Below are 16,552 nucleotides of genomic sequence, written 5' to 3'. Positions count from 1 at the left end.
ACCACATCCATTCCCCCTATTTATGCTATCATAGCATCATTCTTTGTGTAGCACTTCTCATGGTGAAATATTCTATTTACCTTTATATTTCTTTGATTAAAGTCAGTTTCCCCCACATGAGCCTGAAGTCCCTGAGGGCAGGAATAGTGCCAGCTTATGCTAGTGCCTGACACAGATAAGTGCTTAAGTATTTGTAGAATGAATGAATTCTTGAAGCAAACTTTTCTTCTGAGTTGATAAAGTGTATGTGATTTTAAAACCATGTCTGTCTTCATAGTGGCTTAGCATAGTAAAAAGGTGCTTAAAAAAAAGAAAAAAAAAAAAAGAAAGAAAGAAAGAAAAAAGAAGTAACAAAAAGTCCTGGGAATAAAAGGAACCAGAAACTCAATTTCTCACTTAGCTGAACTCACCAAACCTTGTTTGGTTGAACTTGTATCCTTTGTGTGAATATGGCTGCCCATTACTTAATGATGCCATTTCCTAGCTGTGCACCTTTAGAACACTTACATAACTGCTCCATGCTTCATATACATACATCGGTGACCTATGAGCATATCCACCTCATCAGCGAGAATGAGCCCTAATAGATGAGAATGTGCCTAGAACAGTGTCTGGCACATTGTAAGTACTCAATAAATGTCAGCTATTTACATTACTCTTCCATTACTATTATGTAAGCCATACCCTACTTTAAGAGATTTACATGTATTATTTACATAATTTCATTCTTATGACAAGGTGGGCTAGTCCCATTTTTCAGGTATAATAACTGAGGCTTTCTGAATGGGAAGAATACTGAGGAGATACTTAATGATGCTTCCCCCAGTGCTCCTTCAGGATGCTACTTCTACGTCCAGCTCTGGGTTAACCTGCAGGGAGGCCCCCAGCAACACAGGTGAGGCCAGTAGAATAGCCTCTTCTATTCTTCCCCTGCCCATGGTCTTTTCCAAGTTGCTGCAAATCTACCCATGTGGGGCAATGGGGACATCCCACTTCCTTCCTCTGAATTTACAAGCATTTCTCTCTGAATCCAACTGAAGGCCAAACAGTGGGCAGAACATGGAGGAGTCTGCACTGGTTGGACTAGCATTGTTGATCACTAAAACCAGCACTTCCTGTTGTCCCAGGGTGTACAGGGGAGACCATGGTTCATGTGGACTGGAAAAGAATGAAAAAAGAGTAGCAAAGAAATCCCAGCTTCAAAACCAGTGCCATAGTGCGGACTGCTTTCCAGGAGTTAAATATAGCCCTGGTGTGAGGGAGGGCAAGGGGGATTGAGGTCACCTTGGAAGGCTTTTGTGTGTTAATTACAGCTCTGGCAGGAAACTGAATATCCTTTATATTGAAGAGAATAGTCCAAGTTTGACTCTATGGGACAGAAACATAGAATCCTGAGGAATGGAGGTGGGAAAGAAGTGGGAAGATTTGGGATTTGGCATGAGAAGATCTGGTTTGGGTTCTAACTCCTTCCACTTATTAGTGTGGAATTTGGGGGAAACTCTTTTAACCCCCCTGAGTGTCATTTTCCTCTTCTGTAATGAGGGGTTTAGAATTCCCATGTGTAAGTTTGTGCCAGGGGGAAATGGGGAATGGTTGGGAAAGGTTTTATACACTGTGGGGATTATTATTAGGGATGATAGAGTAGTACAATTCTTTGATCAATTGTTATTTCAGGAAGGCAGGGAGGCTAGAGGTCAGGAAGGTCAGAGGTCAGTGGGGAAGCAGGTTGTGGGGTTATTTCTGGGTGATTCTTTTCCCATGAGTCAGGCTTATTGAAGCCTTGTATCCTTTTTTTTTTCTTAAAAATTAAATTGATGGAGGTGACATTGGTTAATAAAATTGTATAGGTTTCAAGTGTACAATGCTATAATACGTCATCTGTATATTTGCATCCTATTGGCCTTTCTAGCAGCAGCTCTGCCCAGGTCCTGTCTTCTCCCAGCAGAGCCCTGGGCCATCAAGGAAGCTGTAGTTCCCTCTCAACAAGCCATTTCTAGACAAGAGGGGGTGAGGCAAGCCACTGACTTCTAAGGAAATAACTTTTGGCTGTGGTACTGGGCTCTCCCAGAATTGTTCCTTTGTCTACAGATTCCTCCCTGTTTAGCTCACAAAGGAAATGGTTCCAGGAGGAAGTGGAAAACTGTGACACACACATTTACCCCCCCCACCCCCCACATACAAGATGGCAGCTGTTTCCGTTTTGAGCAGTCTGCACTATCTCCTTCACCCAAAGCTTGGGGAAACAGAAGCAGTCTTGGGGAGTGGCCTCGGATACCCAATGATAAAAGCAGGTAGTATTTTTGAGCTTTTAAGTGATGTTCCAGATGTTGTGCTAAGCATTTTGCATGGATTACCTCATTTAATCCTCGTAATGACTTTGTGAGGTAGATACTATTTTTACCCTCTTTTTTACACATGAACCAAGTGAAGCTCAGAGAGGCTCACTTGTTTGTCTAAAGGCACGTAGCTAACAGAACCAAGATTCAAATGTAGGCCTAACTTTAAAGCCTAAGCTTCTTATCGCTGCATTATAATACTTTCTGGCCTTCTTCTAAGAGGGGTTCCTTACTCCCAAAGCTTGCTAGAACCAACAGTGTGTACCTCATGACCACTCCCCACTGGTGTCCATTCATATAGTATGGGTGCCTAGCCTGAGGCCTAGATGGAGCTGGACTTTCTGCTTCTGAGAAGTTTTAGTTTGAGGACCCATCTCAACAATAACCTGGTGCAGACATCGAGAACAACTGGCTAGGGGTATGCAGATAATGCAAATAATAATAAAGATATCCAAGAATAAAAGAAAACATTTATTGAACACTTCCTATAAGTTGGTTACTGTGCCTAACACTCTTATTTCTTTTTATAAAAAGGACTTCAGGTAGACAAAAATTGGGTTAATTTTAAACCTTGCTTAATGAGACACTGTCATCATTGGTCCATGCATGCGCCACTTTCAGTTATTTATATATGTAATCAGTGCTAATGTAGTAAGCATTTATAGATCTACCAAAAGCCAGGATCTGGACGATATCTTACATCCCATTATGATCCCATACTTCTGCCTTCCCCACCTAACCTAACTGCCATCTTGAATGCTGTATTCTTCACATACTTGCATTCTCTTTCCCTGTATAGTGTCATTGCAACTAGATGTACCCATACATTTTTTTTAGTTGTTTTTAACTTTATTAAAAGTAATGCTATAGGTAATCTTTTGTCACCTTTTTCTTTACTACTATACAGCTAAGATTTATCCATCTTGTTGTCTATCATTGTATTTATTCCTTGTGTTGTGTGATATTCCCTTGGGGAACATTCTCTGTGGCTAACACTCTGTGCCTATTACTTCATTTACTCTTCACGGCAAGCCTACATGGTAGTTCTTCTTATCCTAGTTTTCCTAACAAGAAACTGAGGCCTAGAGAGGCTAAGGGACTTTCTGAAGGTCACAGGTGCCATGTTTGAATCTTTCTGGCTTCGCCCTGTACCCTGTGTTTTGGTGGAGAGAAGAAGAAGATCACAGGATCTAGAGTCCGAATTTCAGGGCTCAAGCTCCAGTTCCATACCTGCTGTCTGGCCTTGGGCAAGTCGCTCATGTCTCTGAGCCTCATTTTCCTTAACATTGAAGTGGGGTGATGATAACTGCTCTACCTACCTCTCAGGCCTGTTCTGAAATGCATATCTGACAATGACTGTGAAAAGTGAGAGCACTCTGTACCCTGAAGTTTTGTAAATTGGTAAATTTTGATTAATAGTATATGTGCCGCCTGCTCTTCTTCTCCCCAAACAACGGAACCTGTGTAGGATTCAAGAGATGAGACTGAACAGTGTCCCTATTCTGAAAGGCAAAGGGTTAGGTTGACAGTCGTCCACAGAAACATCAGTGTGACAAAAGAACCAGAAAATCATCAGTAGATGCCTCAGGCTGCACTAACAGGAACTTAGTATGTATTTATCTTTGTTAGGTTTAACGTTTTTTTAATTATTATTATTTCTTACCTATTTACAATAACTGAGACCCCACCCCAGCGCTCTTTGTTCATGGTATTTCCTCTGCATGGCTTGTTCTCCTCCAACTGCTACCCACTACTAGCTGTGTGACCTTGGGCAAGTTACTTAACTTCTCTGTGTCTCCTGCATGATGGAGATAATAATACCTACACTTCACAGGATTGTCGAGTGGATCCAGTAAGGTATTATGTACAGTGCCTAGAGCAGTTTCTAATGAATACCAGGTTGACTGTTATTTAAAATCTCCCCTGCTCCCCAAATAGTGTCCACTCATCCTCTGAGTTGGTTTAGATACCACTTCCTCCAGGAAGCCTGTCTTGCTTTCCTGGACAGGTGAGGTCATCCTGTTGCACCCTCCAGAGCAGATGACTTGTTCAATGTCCTTCTCCATTAAACTGTGATATCTGCCACTGTTGCCCAGTACTCAGCAAAGTAATGGATGCATAACAGGTGATTGGGGAGGGAGTAACAGACTACCCAGAATTCAGAGGAAGGATCACAGTATAGGGAGGGGGCTGTAAATCCTGCCTATGACAACTGTCTCTAAGATCAGAGGGGCTCATGTGGGTGGAGAGAAAGGGAAGATGGAGCAGACTTGTTTTCTGGGCCACTGGGGGCACCGGAGGGCAGACCTGGACTAGTGGGTGGCAGCTCCAAGACCACAATATTAGGTTCACTGTATAGAAGAACGTTCCAGAAATCTGAACTAAGAAGAGAGGCAGATGTCCCTTCTAAGCGGTGAATCGGTACTGGGGGTAGTTGAGACACTGGGCGACTGGGGCGAAAAGCACCCAGAATCAAACCTGGGATTTGCCCTTCCTAGCCCAGTGACCCTAGGCAGGTGACATTAACTCAGTTTTCTCATCTGTGAAACAGATAATGGGAACACTCACCTCAGATGGTTGTGGTGATCAGAAAGGGAGATAATGTTTGGAGTGTTCAGCATTGTGTCAAGCACAGAGGAGTCCTGTAAAGTTTGGCCGTTACCACGGATATTAGCAGCCACAGGATTCAAGCATCACCCAGGGGTTAGCCTAGATGTTCTAGGTGAGAGGCTAAAGGTCAGGCTCAGAATGGCTGCCCTGACTTCTGCCTAGGTAGGAAGTCCCTCCTCTTTCCTCCCTCCCTTCCTTCCCCTGGCCTGCAGAAGTGCTAACCCTGGATTTGGTTCTGGGCCATGCACCCAGGACTCCCAGGAGCCCAGCCACCCTGGGGCAGGCTTTGGAAGACCCTGGGGTGTTTCCTGCCTCCAGGAGGAGGGGTGGGGATCAAGAAAGTGATGGTTGAAGGTCCTGGGAATGAATGCCTTGAGTCTTGAAGAGCCCCCGACAAATGTCTCCTCTGCTCCCCCATTAGACGAACAATTCTACACAATTAATTCTATTGAAAATGGATAGTGTTTGAGGTTTCATATCTCCCTGTTCTTAACTGAAACATGAAGGTGAAGCAATCTTATACAGTCTGCTGCTCACCTACAATTTACTGCGGCCCCTACGTGGTCACCTCTTTCCAATCTCCCCCTTTTCACTCTGCCGTGAGCTTGCTGCTGCTGGCTTTAAGTATTTCTCCAAATGGCAACACTTAGCATGAGCCCCTCATGCTAACGCCTCATCAAGAGCTCCCCAGGGCTAAACACTAGTTTCCTTATGACACAGATGATGAGGGAGCTCCACGTGCTGCAAGCGCTCCCTGTGGTTTATCCCCCATTCCTCTGTTATTCCATGCCTTCCCAGTGAGAAGAGAGAAGCTGAGGGAAAGTATTACAGAGAGCTTGGATTCCATTGCAGTTCATTAGGGAAGGTGATCATTTACAGACCTGTATTTTAAGCATTAGCTTAAATTGAATGCTTCCTATGTGCTGAGTGCTTTCCTTGTATGAATCCAGTTATCTCCCACGGGTAGACAGGGAATCGTTTTCTGCATTTTTAGTTGAAGAAACTCAGACTCAGGGGGTTAAGTGGAAGGAGTAGAGCTGGGATTCAAACCCGGGCAATTTGACACCACAGCCAATGCACTCAGCTCCCACATTATGCCGCCACTATTATTAGTTACAAATCTGGAGCAACACTGTCTCTCACTGACTGGGACACACCCAGTTAGGGACCTAGAGGATAAGGCCCCTCTCTTGGGAAGGACTCTGGGGTTTCATTTAACCTCTACCTGCTTCTCTGGGCTGTAGGTATGCTGACCTGATTTGTGCCCTAAGCACATTTCTGTGCCTTTCTTCTTTCCACTCTGCCATTTTCTGCACCTTGAATGCCCCCTCCCCACACCCCCACCCCTAGTGCTTTTGAGGTTCTTGGCTAGAAAGTGTCCCTGGAGCCCTCTGGTCCTTTATATATTCTCTTTGATAGACAGTGACCAGATATGATCTAATGTCATGGGCATTGGTGACCAAGTCTTACTTTCTGTGCCTCACTAGGAGATTCTGGGGTGCAGGGACCCTGAGCTTCTCATCTGTGACCCCTTAGAGCTACACCTAGTTGCTGGCCGGAGGTGAGGAAATGTGACCGGTCTCTCTGGCATTTCAGCACACTCCTAGATCAGTTTTCTTAGTTCAAGTGGAGCTAAAAAAAACTCTTCCTTGGTTTCATATCAGTTGGATCTGCTCTCAGCAAGCCCTTCAACAAGAATTGGCAGGAAGAATAAATATTTATTCTACAAATGAATAAATCTGATTTCATCTTCAAAAGAAAGCTTTAGTATAAATTATCATAATTTCTCCATTCTAAGATGACTCTGATTTTAACATGTTTTATCTATCAAAAAACAGCTTAAAAAGAAAAATAAAAAACCCCGGAGAAAAAGGAACGAATTAATATATCAATTGTAAGATATGTCCTAATTTTTAAAAAATGTGTTTTGGTATCAGTGAAGCTTAAAAATATGGTCCAATTCAATTTTTATTTTCTTCTTTTGACTCTGGTGGTCTCAGAAAAGAGTCTCGCAAGCCTTGACCAAACCACTGTGACGCATGGGCGGGTGTCAGCAGTGTGTCCTCGCTGCGTCCCAGCCCTGAACCCTGTGGGCCGCCAGGTCAGCGAGGGCGCATCATGGCTGACGATGCACTCAGGGAGGCCCGGAGGCCCTCAAAGGCGATGGACAGGTTTTCTCTCTAGGAGGGAGATGTCTATGCTCTGCTGATAGCTCATGGCCACATTAGTGGTTCCGTGGAAAACCAACTGGCAGTGGATCGTGTGACCTTAGGCAAGATGCTACTCCTTGAGCCTCAGTTTCCCCAGTTGTAAAATGAGGGGCATAGGATTAGATAGGTGGTATTCAAATGCTGTTCTGATGGAGCTGTGGGATCTGTGTAGCTTCCTTAGGTGTTGCCTTGGGCATAGGAAGGATGGACTGTGATATACTCAGCGTTCTCATTTCTACTTCACCCAAAGCAGTTCTGTTGCTTAAGATTTTGTTTGCAAAAGGATTCTGGGGCTAAAAGTGTGAAAAACACTGGTAAATGGCATTCTTCCAACACTGCTCTTGAATACATACTCTTGTGTGGTCTAAGGACAGTGCTTCATTCCTCAGTCTGGACACACCCTCAGAATCCCTCTCACCACAGTGCTCTAGGCAGACACTCTCAACTCTACAATCTAACTCAGGGTTGGCAAACTTTTCCTGTAAAGGTCTAGGTGGTATGTATTTTAGGCTTTGCAGGCCATATATGACCTATATTGCAACCATTCAACTCTGCCCTTGTAGTGAGGAAGCAGCCATATACAACACATAATGAATGAGCATGGCTGTGTTCCAATAAAACTTTACTTACAAAAAGAGGTGGCAGGCTGGATTTAGTCCACGGGCTGAGGTGTGTAGATCCTTGCACTATAATTCTTTGACTTAACAGATGAAGAAGTTAAAGCCCAAAAAGGGGATTCAAGGAGCTGGGTATGACTGGGATCCTTGTCTCCTGGATAGCGAGCACACTTTCCCCGCTCCACACTGCTCCCTTCGCCATGACTCTTTCCCTGGGGCTCCATAGTTGAGGGAATGGTGCCTGGAAAATTCACGTGCCCCACTTCTCCTTCTCAGGAGATAAGTTTTCCCCTAGGTTCTTAGAGGGCTATAAAAAGCCCCAAGCTTGCCTCCTGTGGGACACGCCGTTGGTAAATTCCCCAGAGCTGGAATGACTGCAATGTGCCACCTTCTGCCCCTGCTGCAGCCTGACAGCTGTGACAGGGAGAAGAATCTTGCCTGGCTGGCTCTGCACCTCCACTCCCACATGGGGTGTGGCTAGGATTCCCTGAATGGAATTTTAGATGGAGGAGAAACTTTGCCTGGGCCTTCCTGAGGTAGCCTCTTTGTTAATTCCAGGAGGACTAGAGCTTCTTGAATTCTAAACAGGAGAACTCCCTGGGCCTCAGGAGGAGGAGTGTGAAGGTTAAGAAATCAAATCTCATGTCAGATGCCTGGCCATATCATTCATTGATGGAGGGTGTCCCCTGGAATTGTTCAGACCCCCTTTCCCTTGTTTTCTCGGCAAGCTTCCTTTTACCACTTTGAGATCTTTACCTGGTAAATCCTTATGGCTTATCTAACAAGCCCTGATCTGGGAATGACTCTCCAGCATGCATGGACACAGTGGAGAGCAGCGGTAAAGAACTTAGGTTTGGAGATGGGCAAGGCTGGGTAAATAAATCAACTTTTCTAACCCTCAGTTTCTTCACCTGTAAAATGAGGATATTAAATATATATATATATATATATATATATATATATGTATATATACATATCAAATTTATAATTACGTAATGAAAATAAATAAAAGGAAATAACTTTAAAGTGAACAGAGGACAGAGTCACGATAAATATTCCAATTGAATTCCCTTGGGGGATGAGACTACAGTGCTGAAGGAAGAGAAATGTCACAAATATATAAAAATCTTCAAATAGTTTATGCATTCACGCACTGACACGAGCCACAAACATTTTTCCACGGGGACTGTACTCATTAGCCTATCACAGAACCAGATTTTGCTGTAAACTAAAAACTTTTAATACAAAATCGTGTTTATATATTTATAATTTATATACGTGCCTTACTTAGCTGTGATTTTAGAAAATAGAGACTACACACTGTACAGACACTCTGAACCTAGAGCTATAGGCAATATTTTTGGATGGAATTCCACCCCCTATAAAATTAATGGCACATTTTATGGACATGAAGGCTAAACTGCATCAACTTCATGCTTGTTGAGAGGATTAAATGGCTCGATGTATGCATGTAAACTGCCTGAGTCATGATGAGCGCTTGTTGGCCATTATTATTAAACATGTGCTGTGTGTCAGACACTGGAAATGAGATGAAAGGACAGCCCCTGACCACAAGACTCATATGAACATTGAGGAGGCACTTAAGTTAGTGGGGTAAAATCTTCTAAAAGCCACGACTGAGAAGGGCAGAGGTAACTCAGAGTCAGAGAGGTGGTCAGAGAGGGGATGTGGCAGAGGAGTTTTCGCAGGGAGGTGGCGCTGAGTGGTCTCTTTCAGAGAGGGTGAATAGCAGAGTCATCTTTTTGAACCTCAGTTTTTGCATCTGTCCAATAGGGAGAATGTCTCAGCTGTCCACTTCACGGGGCTTTTACCAGAGTTGAGAGAAGCCACAGAAGAGAAACTCAGGGCTGGAAGGGTCCGCAGATAAAGAATTTTGGTGGTCAATTCTCTGTCCGAATATCCCTCCTATTACCCAGGTTCCTTCTTGCCTATAGCAACCCCCCAGTGAATAACTGCTGAGCGAGAGCATATGTGATGGCCAGAGGTTGCCAGTCTCAGAACAAAGCACGCCATGATGCTTAACATCCCTGACACTAATCTGACATGGATACAACTGGCAAATGCGAAAATGCTTCTAAAAGTTAAAAGCTTTATAAATCTGTATATTCTCATATTGCAGAAGCATGTGGCTGAGCCAGGGCTGGGATGTGGGATTTCCACTTCCATGTTCAGACCCATTTCCACTCTGGCACTGTGTGCTGGGACATTTTTTGGAGGTTCATCTTCTCAGGCTAGAGTTCACATACCCTGGGAGTCCATGGCAGAGGACAGGGTGGAGTAGGGAAGGAGAAGCCCCCAGATAAATAAACACAGTGCATCTCTGGAGGTCCACTGCACAAAGATTTTTGGGAGCAGGTGTGTGTTCACATATATTATGAACTATAATAGAAAGTTGGCTTGGCTTTTTAAAGATAAAATGAAATGTTTCACAAGGCTACTTTGGGTAACAGACCCAGACCCTAGAGTCCCACTCAATTGGATAGTGTGAAAGGCAGTGGATTGGAAAGTGTGAAAGGCAGTGTTGGAGTAAGCACAGAGAATCCTAGAAGGTGTTTGAGCAGGGTCCAGGGTCAGGATAAAAGCAGTGCATTAGAACAGTGAGCACATGAGACTCACCTGGGAGCTTTGCAAAAAATATATTCTCAAATCTCAATGCAGACCCATTTATCAGCTCTCTGGATATATGTTTTCAGTAGACTCCATAGGAGATGATCCTGAGCCCAGCTGGATTTGAGAACCACTGCTTTAGACAAAAATTAGGAGTGGTTCTTAAGGCAGGCTAGAGTAGGTGAGAGTAGAAAGAGGAAGCTCCTAGAGGAGATGACAGGATATAGGAGAAGAATGACATATTTTTCAATAACAGTCAATAGGATTTAGAGTCTTATTGTTAAAGGATGAAGGCAAAGGAAATGATGAATGATGATGACATCTATGTTTCGGTTCCTAAAATGAGAATCATTGAAGTGCTGGAACTGAAAGTGGCCATATCCAGCTTTCATTCACTTCTGTGAATTTTGTTTGTTTGTTTTCCTTTCATTTATTCATCATCTCAACAGACATTTTTTTTGAGCACCTACTATGTGCCGAGCATTACACTAGGTTCTGGAGATGGAGTGGTGAACAGCTAAGAAGGGTCTTGCCCTCACAGAGCTCACATTAACAGTTAATTCAACTACACAATTAATTGTAACTGTGATAATGGCAACCAATGAGAAGTACAGGGTGGTAGGAGCACCTTAAAAGGGAAATGTAGCTTGGGAGACAGGGAAAGATTGCCTTGAGGAAGTAATTTTTGGGCAGACTGCTAAGGATGAGCAGTTGTTAACCATGTGACAATACTAAGGTCAATGTGAGGTGCGCCCACAGAGATAGACAGGGACCTAGAGTAAGTTGGTGACAGACAAGGCAGGGCCTCGAGGGCCACCACAAGTACTGTAGTCTGTTTTTTAAGAAAAATGGGAAACTACTAAAGGGTTTAAGCGTGATCAGATCTTTAGTTTTAAATAATTGTCTTTAATTGCATCAGGCCCTCTTCTTCCTAAATTCTATCCACAGGCAGAGATAAGTCCTGTTAAAATCTATGACACAGTGTATATTTAAATAAAAGATGAATGCTTTAGGTTGAAGTGTACACTCCTAGAAGTCCTGTTCTCTGTAATTTGCAAAAGTGTCATGTCTATGGAAACATCTTGTGTATTAAGTGACAGTTGTTCTTAAGCTATATATTACTGTGGTCCCCATAGAAGCCATTCTATGGCTTCTCTGATCTGTGGCCATTCAACCTCTGCTTCAAGATGTCCCTGGGCAACTCCTATTCTATTATTGAATACTGCTTCTCTGAGATTGAGCCCCAACAGGCCTCTGTTTAACCTCTTGTACAGCCTTCTTGTGCAGTCTTTCTATTACCTCTTCTGCAGGACTGATCCCATGTCCCCACGTCAAATTTAGTGTCGTTTACAAACCCCCATTTCCTTCGCTAGCACCTCACGTGGTTGTGTTATTAACAGAAAAAGAGAAACAGGAAGGGTCATCTGATTTGGTGGTGAATAAGATGAGTTCAGAACTGGGTCACTCAGAGGTTGAGTTGTCCTCTGAATGGAAATGTACCACAGGCAGGAGGCAATGCAGGAGTGGGCCCAGCTCATGGCTGAAGATGGATTTTGAGAGTCCCCCGCCTAAAGGGGCTTGGTTCTCTACAGGAGTAAGTGTGGAGGGTGGGCTGAGATGATGGGGAGATAAGGGGAGAGAGGGGTAAGAGCCATAAAAGAAGAAAAAGCAAGTGGGCCAGAGGGGAAGGTGGGACACAACAATTAGTAAGCACTCACCATGGCCCAGGCACAGAGTGCTGGGCAAATATTACCACATTTCAGTCTCTCAGTGCTGGGTATCATTTGTGCTGCTTTACAACTGAGGGAACAAGACTTAGTTGGGTCACTTCCTTAGAGCAAGAGAAGCAGAGGCTATGAGCATGTATAACAGCGAGACTGGGGGACGGGAGAGGCAGAAAAGGCTTCTAGAGGGATGGAGTGGTGGCTATTAACCTGTTTAACCTATTTGAGTCCAAAATCCACATTTCCCCCATTTCTTTAAGGTAGGAGAATACATTTAGAAAAAAGTAGAAGGTCAAAAGTAGAGCTACAGAGAACTCCAGGAGATGGGACTTTGAAGATGTGAAAGATTAGATAAAATGGAAGCCATCTGTAACCCTTAGGCGTAGATTTTCAGCAGAAGGTGTGATTGGAAGGGAGGCTGCAGTGAGTGAAAGATGTGTGTATGGAGGAACAGGAGGCTGTGAGTGCTGACCATTTATTTGAGAAATTTGGCTAGGAAAGGAAGGAGGACAATGCTTAGGGATGGGTGTGTGTGTGTGTGTGTGTGTGTGTGTGTGTTCGTGTGGTGTGTGTGTGTGTGTGTGTGTGTGTATTTGAAATTTTGTGTTCAGTTGCAAAATTGTTTTTTTTTTTTTTTAAAGGGTAGAAAGATTATGAGAAACTGATGGTATCCAAAACAGGATTGTTTTTCTGAACCAAAGATCAGAATGGAATAATGATAGGCTCTTGGCAGAAGGTGGGGAGGGAGGAACTTACTTGGCAGAGTGCTCACCCATGTGAGAAGGGGGGTTTGAAACTGATATTTGAGGGAGAGGCAGAAAAAACCTTGACTAAAATGGTGAAGCCAAACACTAACTAAGGCTGAGTGGTACAAGCAAGTGGAAGTGGTGCCCAGTGACCAGTAGAAGCCTGTGTGGGGAAGAGAATGAGGGTAAATACCATGGCCCCACGTGACTACATATACCTGTTGCAGAGTGTGGCTAAAATCCAAGTAATTATATTTGAAAAATATAATGTCTCTCATTTATTGATTGTTTCCTAAGTGCTAGCTTTCCCCATTACACTCCAAATGAAATGAAACTACAGTTCAGAGAAATTAAGTAATTTACCCAATTCTTACAAGATCATACGGCTAGAAAGTTCAGTCTAACCTCAAACCCCAGTTTGTCCATTCTCTGAACCATTCAGCTCTATTAAGTCTCTAGGCTGATGAAGATGTCCTCATGGAACATGTTTGGATAGAGAAGATGACTATGGATAAGTATTCCTTTCCATAGGACAGTAACTGACAGAAGGAATAGAAAATGAACTTGGATGTCAGGGAAGAGGTATGGGAATTCACAGCTATGGTGACAGGCTCATTATAGGAGTAGCTGCAGACTGCTCGGCCAATAGAGGCTATGGATAGGGAAGCTGTGGCTTTCCTAATATGGTCCAACAGAAGGCAAAACACAGTTATAATGGATTCTTCCATTATTTCTTGAACAATAAAATTTCATTTAATGAAAAGCAGAGCCTTCGCATTGTTTCTCGAGTTGCCCAGTAGACAATATGACCTCTGAAAGAATATAGAATGCAGCAAACAATATGACCTCTGAAAGAATATAGAATGCAGAAAGAAGAAACTCTTATCTTGGGTTGACTTCCATTAGTTGAAAAAGAACTAGTTGCAGAGTGGAAAGGAAGGGCATCTTGGGGAAATCAGTACTTCATATGAGTCAGGCAGATCAGACATAACCTTGGACATTAAGAAGGCATATTGAAAAATATTTAATTTAGAGAAAAGTTAGGAAAATTTAGAAAATGTAGACCAAGACTTTAAAGACAAGATGGCTTGAGAAGACTGGAAGTTCACAAAAGCAAAATTGTGAAGACAGAGCCACAGTCAGCAGGCACGGATAAATCGAATAAATAGGAGAAAATGGACACATCGACATATGTATTAGTATTTTATCAGTCACTCAGAAATGTCAGTGGGACAGTAGTCCAGTTATTGAAGGTCAGAGATGGATTTCCAAGAGACACACATCATGAAGGGGCTCTGGGATACGGAGAAGATTCTGACATGCGCCATCTTTGAGTTGTGCAAAAGCTGTCTAGCTCAGTACTTAAAGCAGAGTAGGGACTCAAAAAGTGTCATCAGAGTCAGACCGGCTGGTTGAGGGACCCAGCAAAGTTCTATAAAGCAATTTTGTTATGTTGAATCTTATTTTTAAAGATTGTAATTATTATAGTTGCCAGCATTTATTAGTCCCACATGCTAAGCATTGTTTGAAGTATTTTCCATGCATTTACTATTTACAACAATCCCAAGAAATAGATGTTATCAAGTATTAATATTTTATCTTTATATGAGGATAGTTAATTACTGGTCCTGTAGAAGGTGGTTATTAGTCATTGGTTACCTTCACCAATGGCTGATTCTCTTTGTATGATATTCACGAATTGGGAAATGCTGCTAGAAGGAATTTCATTATAATATAAGTGGTTTCTAAGTCTGTTACTACATCATATGAATTCTGCTTTACTCACGGGAAGACACATATCCTGTTAGAAGAGAAATCCTACTTCCTAGGTTTGTTTCCATTCTCCAGTCAGTTGACTTTGATGCTGAAATTGCTACTGAAGATCTGAACAGCACAGCTGCGGTGCAATGGAAGCCCCCCCGGGCTTTGGAGTCCAAGCCCTGCTATAGGGCTTGGGCAGGTCACCTGCCACCACAGAGGCAGTAAGAAGCAAGATTAAGATCAGGACTTTAGTTCTGACCCGGTTCCACTTCTCTCACAGTGTATGACTGTTCAAGTTAATGTCGGTGACCTAACCCTGATGTTAGGGACTGAATTGTATCCACTCTCCACCCCCATTCATATGTTGAAACCCTAACCCCCAATGTGACTGTATTGGAGACAGGGCCTTTAGGGAGGTATTTCAGGGTCAATGAGGTCCTAAGGGTGGGGCCCTAAACCCCTAGGACTGGTGTCTTTTTAATAACAGGAAGAGATACCAGAGATCTCTTCATGTGTGCACAGAGGAGAAGCCATGTGAGGACACAGTGAGAAGGCAGCTGTCTACAAGCTCAGAAGAAAGGTTTCTCCAGACACCAACCCTGATGGTACCTTGATTTTGTACTTCTAGCCTCTTGAACTGTGAGAAAATAAATTTTTGCTTTTTAAGCCATCCAGCCTATGGTATTTTGTTATGGCAAATATACCTAATACACCTGCCAAGCCGCTTTCTTGTGGGGTGTGGATTAATGATAGTACCTGCTCATAGTCCCCATCTCATCACTTGTTCCAAGAGAAGCCGTGTAAAAAGCTAAGCATGGTGCCTGGCACGTGGTAAGAGCTTGATGAGTTCAGTTGTTACTGTTATATACCTAAGCGTGCTTTCACAAGACCCGCACTTCTGAAAGCTTCTGGACAACAGGAGAGTGTGCACACACCCACCTGGGACCTGGGCACAGGGGCATGAGAAAGGTGTGCGGGAATGATTTTTTGTGTCATGTTTTATTTTAAAAACATACAGATTTTGCATTCTAATTAATAATTTAGTCATGTTTGTGCTAATTTATAAAGTGTTTGCAATAATTTATCACAGGAGACAACTACAACTAAGGATCTAGACAGATAACCTGGTCCTGTGTGCCCCACACACATTTTCAGAAAGCTCATGCCGATCACAAAGAACTGCTTTGGTGTGAGGATTTAGTAATATATATTTATTTAGTAATGTGAGGATTTAGTAATATATATATATATAATATATAATATATATATTATGTATATAATATATAATATATATTATGTGTAATTTATATAATATATATTATATATATAAATTTTTTAAAAAATTAGCATTACAATTAACCTGAGCTGTACTATAAAGTATGGTTCATATTACTAATTAACTAATTGAACCACTGTTAGTGAGCTCCTGCTGTGTGCCAGGCATGTGTCAACAGAGTGACCACACAGATCCACTCTCAGCTTTCCAGAAGCGTACATTAGGGCAGGGGAAGTAGACACCAACAGATAGCTGGATAACTAACTCTTAGAGTAATGGCACATTGTGACATGAACTGTGAAGAGGAAGGAAAGTAGGCTTAGAAAGTACAGGAGAGGGTCAGAGCCCCAGAACATTCTGAGTCTTAACAGATTCCCAGGAAGTCCGGCTTCCTAGGAAGAGTGCTCTGGAGACAGCCTTCTGAAGGGAGGCATCTGTCATTAAGTATTTAAAACTAAATGAGTTATTGTCACCTTTAGTGTGTCTAAGGATGACATAGTCTGCTTTCCATAATTCTGCGTAGGCTAGGTATAGATTTTTGTACCAGACAAGGTGGAATTTGGCACCTTGTGTGCGTCGGCAGGTAACGGGATGGGGGACTGCTCTGCTTTAGATGTATGATGTGGGAGCTGGGGACAGAAGTT

The 16,552-nt window shown here is 42.9% G+C and overlaps 1 protein-coding gene and 1 long non-coding RNA gene across 3 annotated transcripts in view; one reads left to right on the top strand and one right to left on the bottom strand.

Moving 5' to 3' along the window:
* The window catches only part of LOC120581529 (uncharacterized), a 58,015-nt gene extending 42,591 nt beyond the window's left edge, over positions 1–15,424 (top strand). The window contains exon 3 of one of the 2 annotated variants that reach the window (XR_005647308.1): positions 15,120–15,424. This is a non-coding gene — a long non-coding RNA (uncharacterized LOC120581529). The remainder of the gene's footprint in view (positions 1–15,119) is intronic. The other variant, XR_005647307.1, reaches the window with a different exon arrangement.
* The window catches only part of AFAP1L1 (actin filament associated protein 1 like 1), a 59,512-nt gene that overhangs the window by 41,460 nt on the left and 1,500 nt on the right, over positions 1–16,552 (bottom strand). The window lies entirely within an intron of this gene.

The sequence above is a fragment of the Pteropus medius genome, unplaced genomic scaffold (genome assembly GCF_902729225.1).
Source record: "Pteropus medius unplaced genomic scaffold, Ma_sr-lr_union100, whole genome shotgun sequence".
Lineage (NCBI taxonomy): Eukaryota > Metazoa > Chordata > Mammalia > Chiroptera > Pteropodidae > Pteropus > Pteropus medius.
Note: the sequence above shows the minus strand (reverse complement) of the source record. Positions and strands in the feature narration are given on the sequence as shown.